Raw genomic sequence first — 7,126 nt, forward strand, 5'->3', positions numbered from 1 at the left:
TGCAAATCGTAAGCAAGTTTAGTTTTGTTTTTAGTTTTGTTCGAAAATATTCGAACAAAATCGTGAATATGATTGTTAAACGAATTATTTGAGCGTATATTAAATATGTGAAAGAATATGACATTTTGTTCGGATGGAAACATAAATCTATTTCAATTGTAATGATTTAGTTACGTTTTATCGTAAATACACATAACTGTGCTTGAATTCGTTTCTCGTCACTTGCAGTCAGGAATCATACAATCGATTGTATACAATTCGATGCTTTATTAATGAGTAAAAAGAGATACCGAGCGTGGGTGGTATATGCCTCGTGTTTCACTAAAATGTTGATGATCGTTGTCAGTAACGTGTATGATCTATCTTAGTTCATCAATTTTTATACCGTCAAATAAATTGCTTCAGTTTCGCGGAATTGTTGCGGGCTCTCGGCTGAAAGTGAAAGTGTTAAAAAGTAACGAAGACGTCACAGCGCAAAGTGTGTTGTCTTAATGACAAAAGTCAATCGCCAACTTTCTTGTCGGCACTTATAAACTTTGGATCTTTGGCGACTGTTGGTGGAGGTCAAAGCTTGATAATATGGAACACATGATTTCAGAAGCTTGTCAAAAGCCTTCCACAATTTGTTTTTTTTTTTTAGTAAAAGTTGGGGTTGAACTAGAATATAATTGTTTTCTGTGCTAGAGTAAACGAAAAATATGAAGTAGCCATCGAGAAATTGAAAAAGAATGTATATTTTATGACAATTAGGAGAAGGGGATAAAAATTTGATTTTTACAATGTACTGTAGTTTTTAGTATGTATAAAAATATTTTCAATTTTTAATATAGATTTGATACAAATTGCATATAAGAAGTTTTGCATAAAACATGCAGTGTATTTATAAACATAAATTGGTCTGATCAATTTGGTTCTTTTACGATTGTGGAAATGGTGCAAGGTGATTATAATTCATTATTATTATTTCGTCTCCTTTATTATGCAATACTTGTAATGAAACGAGAAATTGAAATGATATTACGCGATGAATAATGTAATATATTGCACGGGTACGTTTCACAGTCGACCAGGAAACACATTTTTCCCTGTCGTATTTTATTCCCTTGTTATTGAGGTAGAAGTATCAAATATTTCGAGCAATTAAGATGATTAGAGTGTAATACCTGCAACAACAAAGAACGCGATTGGAATCGGCATCCTTGTTCAATCGATGTCACCGTTTCTTTGTAAATATATGCATCGAATATTTTTCTACCATGTGCCGGGCGTTTTTAGACATCTTTTTGTTTATTGGCGAACTGCATTCACACGGATCTCAACTGCACGAATATAATGCACAAATTGCAACTACATGACGCAGTAGATGACTGTATGTTTACAATCTTCTCTAAACACCATTCCAAGTCAGTGTGACACACTTCAAGCATTCGCATATTTTAATTATCGAAGTGCGAAGTAGAAAATGTCAGTGTAACATTGTCTTACACGTTGTTTGCAGTTTCGAAGGTCAGTAAGTGTCTGCCACAATAAAGTGCATTCCAGGCAATGCACTTTGTCAGGCGCCAAAGTTTTGCAAAGTGGCAGAACATTTAAATCGAGTTATAATTCAATAACTCTGTTCGCATGCACGGCGCCGGGGTTTCAAAAATTCTTATCGAAAGACTTTGACACCCAACCAAATTAATCAAAATATCAGATTAATCGAAATGGCTCATTGTCGAATCTTTCGTTTTGCAATTACCGAAATCGAACGAGTGCTTCCGCGGGGAGTTTTATGCCTGAGTTGACGTATGTATCAATGCGAAGATTGTAAGTTACATTAGGTACTCCTTCTTTCTTCCAAGTTTAAAAAAAAAATTAATTACGTGTCGGTTTGAAATACTCGGTACTTCTAGTGTTAATCTTGATGACTAACCATATATGTGAGATAAACACCGTAGACGGTGATGTTGCTAGACACAAAGTGGCAGCGGAGACGTATTCTCCGGCGCGTGAAGTATTACGAAGAATGTTCATTTAAAAATTCATTTATCAACATTTCAGAAACACGTTGATCTTTTTCTTGGAAAAAGGAAGCAGAGCCTTTCGATATATAGATTTCTGCAAACTGAAACTGAATTTTTCGCCTTCAAGGCCACTTCAAGGTCATCTATGCGTAAACAAAACGGGAAACTGTGGAAGCTAAATCTAATGACAGTGCAGGGTGACTTCAACGTATATTTTACATGAACAATTTCAGACACTGTACAAAATTATCAGTATTTCAATAAGCATTTAAATGAGCACAGTTGTACGCTGGGAAAATTGCTAATGAAAATGGTCAGTAAAAGTTGAGGCTACAAATGCACAGTCATTAGCGACTCCATACATATTTAGTAGCGTGGTATACCGATTAAAAATTGGTTAGGATCTTTATCGCTCTACAAAAGTTACTTTATATCTCGTTAATGTCACTTACCATTACTTTATATCCCATTAATGTCACTTAGATTATTCGTGATCTTGTGTCTTTACCCTTCTTCGCAAGCGTTCTGCGATAATGTGGATCATTGATAATCATAGCAATCAAAGCAACAGGTGTTACTGTGGACATAATGTGACGAGGCGATTATTTTATAAGTGCAACCGTGTACACTCGTGACAGTTCAATAAACGTATTGGGTTGCATCACGAGTTTGTGACGTTTTATTAATTTTTTAAAACTAATTAGTTTTCGATAAAATAATATATTCCTCTTCGCTATTTACAACTAGGCAAGGTAGAATCACTTAAATGGTTATTGTGCTATCGGAAATTTTATTTTGAAAAAACCAGGAAGTATAAGACTGTAATTTAGGTTGTTATTTATGACTGAAATCTTTATTGATTCTCATATCAAAAAAATGAAACATTGGTCTGCGGAGAGAATGAATATTACGATTTTGCCATGACAGATTACAGTTTCATTTGCACAGTGCTCCGAGATGTTTCCTGATACGGCGTTATTGCACACAGTGACATGATTCGGTTTCGCGTTAAATTTTCTGAACATATAAATGAATTTTTTCAAGTTGTAGCAAATAAATATTTAAACAAAAACCGAGTTTTCTTTGAATTTTCTTTCGATGTGGAGTTTTGAATGTAAAATATTGCACACAGAGCTACAGAAACCCTTACAAAACTAAACCAAACAGTATAAAGGTTTGTACAAGTATTGTAACAAGCTTCTTACGACCGAGTTTGTTGAAACAATGAAATATTGATTTGAGAAATGCATGGGCATTACGATTTTGCTTTGACTGACTACAGTTCCGATTGCACAGCGTTTCAAAATGTTTCCTGACATTGCATTATCGCATGCGACACGATTTGCGACTTTCGTGGGATCCAAATTTTTTATCTGGAGGATACTTCTTAAGACCAAAATCTTTGTTGGTTCTCGAAAGAAAAGAAAATAAAATGAATCATTCGCTTCCGAACATGAGTATCACAATTTTTCAGATTACAGTTTCGCTTGCACAGTATTCCGAGATGTTTCCTGACACGCCGAATGATAGCAGATGATGTATTGCAATTCCGCGCAAGGTGAGAAGATCTTATTCAAAATGTGCGTGACACGAAAACATGTCGCAACAGGCTGTCATTCGCGCATCATCGAATAAATACAGATAAGAACCAGCATTTGAATTCGATTAAATTTCCAAGTGTAACGTTCGCATGACATTAACACGTTATACCATAGTGCTCGCGACGACGCCGCTCGATCACAGTGCACTCGCGTGACGTGTGACCGACATATCCCCGGCGACGAATTTTCGCTGGATCCGTCTGAGCTCCCACGTGGATTATTCTTCGACGATTGCTCGACACTTAAATTCCGCGGCCCTGATAACACCCGGTGATTCACTATTCCGTTTCAGGCTTTATCGCCGCGCGAATGAACTTGCAGTTTTTTAAGGGGTTTTCCTATTTTACTTGGGCTTCTTAGCAAAACTGACGAACGCATCGAGTTCTAACTTCGTCTACGCGTTTATTGGTCCCTGAAGAACTTGCAGAAATTTTTGCCTGTACGAGTAACCCTTCTTTACGAAATTGCAGCGACTTTGCCCAAAGTAGTGCGTCCAAGGATGCAAATTCCCGACCTTCTGTGAACAAAATTGTTCGTTAATATTGTACAATTAGTGACAGTATTGGATTAAAGTATACTACAGTTGAACGATAATGTTTTGCTGTGTATTCGACAATTTTGCAAATTCCAGCCAGTGAAGTTCTTGTATGAGATCTTTATACTCGCTTTGTGATAGTTCGTTGGCTGTGACAAAAGTTACTCGAGGTTTGACTCAATAATCTGAGGAAAAAATTTGAAAAATTTTTGTAAAAAGTTGCAAGTGCCAACCGTACGTGTCATTTACCGCAGGTGTCTGATAAGTGTCTGATATGTTCACCATTTTGATCGATAGAAACGTGTTTGAAGTTTTACACGCAGTTGTAAAATATATGTTCTATAGTGTTCTCGATTTTCTGAATATGTCTATACCAACTAGAGGTTATATCGGTAATATATAGGGGAAGGGATCCAATTACTGTGGGGGTACCAATTACTATGCCTATATTAATTATACTTACTTTTAAAGCACAATGAATATTAAAAAAGAAGTACATAACATATATATATATATTAACTGATTTTAATGGAGAAAATTTAATATCTCTTTTTCAATATTCGTTATGCTTTAAAAATATGTATAATTAATATAGGCACAGTAGTTGGGTCCTTTACCCTACCTCATAAAGAAAATGTAAAGCAATTGTGTTTTTCTAAAGCAATCAGAGTAGAGTGATCTGCTGATCCAAGAAGATTTGATCCTGACCTAAATCCTTTTCGTGCCCACCAATTTTAAAATATTAACCCTTTGAACTCGGTGCTATTTTAATTCTAAAACTAAATTTTTCTTCCGTCTTAGAATATTTCATTTTATTCATACGAAACTGATCCGATTTCGACGTATAGTATTTGAATGGTTAGTAATCTATTAAATACAAATTTTGTAATGTAACAAATATTTTGTATTTTTTTTTTTGTAGTTTGTCTGAATTAATGCCACAACAATTTCTAGTGGCGCTTCGGAGTCACCACTCGAGTGCAAAGGGTTAATATGACATTCACATTGTCTAAAGTATTTTAGAAAATTACTTATTTTCGTTCACGGTTTCAAAATGAATAACGATGAATCGTTACTAAAAATAGTGTCAGAACTAAATGAACATGCAGAGAAGTTACTTAATCTTTCCGAGGTTAATGGACGACGGAATCGACGATAGAACTTGACGATCAGTCTGCGGGGATCATTGATCTCTTAGTTCTCTTCTCCGATGGCAGGACGATTGATTTTCTCGCGTGCGAGGATGGTTATGCAAACGGAAATGAACTCTTTGTATCCTGATGACACTTCAGTCCTTAACTGGTAAAACTGAAATTGCACTTAAAAGTTATAATATATTTATTTTCTGGAGGAAAAATTTTATTAAGTAAATACAGAAAATATTGCAAGTTGCTATATTCATATTAAAACGATTGCAGAATCTTAATAACACCTTCCAACCGTTAGATCAATTAATTTTTTTAATTATATCTTTATCATAGAAATAATTTAATTTCATACAAGTGTCTTGTAATTGAGTATCAAATAAATTTTTCCCCCCAATTTAGTACTCGAAGTATCCATTGAACAATGTGCGCACAAGAATCTAAAATAGCAGTGGCATTGAGAAATCTTTAAAAATGTTGAATAAGTAAATGGTTTTTCATCGCGACGTCATGGGCCAAGAATGACGTCAACGGTGAAAAAAAATTCCTTCTGGTTGCCCGCTAGTTCGTACTCGGAGAAGTAATCACTTCATAGATGACTAACGTTTTGCAAACATTATTCGAAGTTTTTTTTTTAACTACGAAAACAGACAAAAGATTTTTGTGATGCGTCCAATACATTGTGTCAATAGCACTTCAAGCGAGTAACGATTGAAACACCTGATCCCAACATCTTGACCTAAAGATTGAAAAATAAAAAAATATTAATAACGATAATAAAAATTATAAATCATTTTAATTTTTCGGACAATCATGGAAACCATAAAATCGACAAAAAAAAAGAAGCGGTCGTTATAAACATATGTCCCATATGACCTTGTTTTCAAGTCACACAGCTTGTTATATATGTTGCAACAATCTTTTCCGCGTATAGATACAGGAAAGTTGAATACTGGTTCGCTGTTTATCGGACAGATTCGAAGTTCGCGAGGTCAAACCAATTTGTAAATAACCGTAAACATGAAAGTAGAAGAGGAAGAAGAAGAAAAAAAGACGACCGAGTCAAACAATCCACGACGAAACGCATGCACGCGTTAGGGACACGGAAATTTTTTCAAGCGACGATCCAAAATTTGCGCTCGAGTGGAAGCTTCGAGCGAAAATGATTATGACTTGAAAACAAGGTGATATCAGTCGCGAGGTTATAAAAACCGTTTTTTATCGTTTCTGTGTCCTAGATTCATTACGATTCAATGCTTATGGCTACGAGACACCATGTTACAGACACAAGCATGGTACGGGGTCAATAACATAATCACTGGATTGCGAATTCCATGCATTCACGACTAGAACGAATAGCAAAAACAAAATACAAAACGGTAAAAATATTTCAAAAATTTATAAATTTTTTATTATAAGTTAAATTATTTATTGTAAATTATAAGTTTATTTAAAAAGCTATTTTTTTTTTAGTTTCTACTTTAATTAGAAAATGGGCGAAAGAAAATTTGGAAGTGTTCTGGAAAATTTTTGAACTCTAAGGTTCGCTTAAATCATTTTGAAAGCTTTTTGTCAACCACACTAGATGACAAAAACTACTAACTTTAAGGCTGTGCGAGTTGTGTTTACAAGAGCATGCGCAACGTCCACTATAAATAGACTGCAGACCTTTATGCAAATGTCTATGTTTGCAGGCTAATTTGCAGAAACTAAAAAGAAACAGAGACACTGTCCCTGTGTTACGGATTCTCTCGGGTCAAGCGTAAAAGTAAATCTTTAGTAACCTTTACCGAAGTTTTTATTTCAGACAGGCTTCCGCAATAGCGGTCGCTATAAAAG

Source organism: Halictus rubicundus, chromosome 4 (genome assembly GCF_050948215.1).
Source record: "Halictus rubicundus isolate RS-2024b chromosome 4, iyHalRubi1_principal, whole genome shotgun sequence".
Classification (NCBI taxonomy): domain Eukaryota; kingdom Metazoa; phylum Arthropoda; class Insecta; order Hymenoptera; family Halictidae; genus Halictus; species Halictus rubicundus.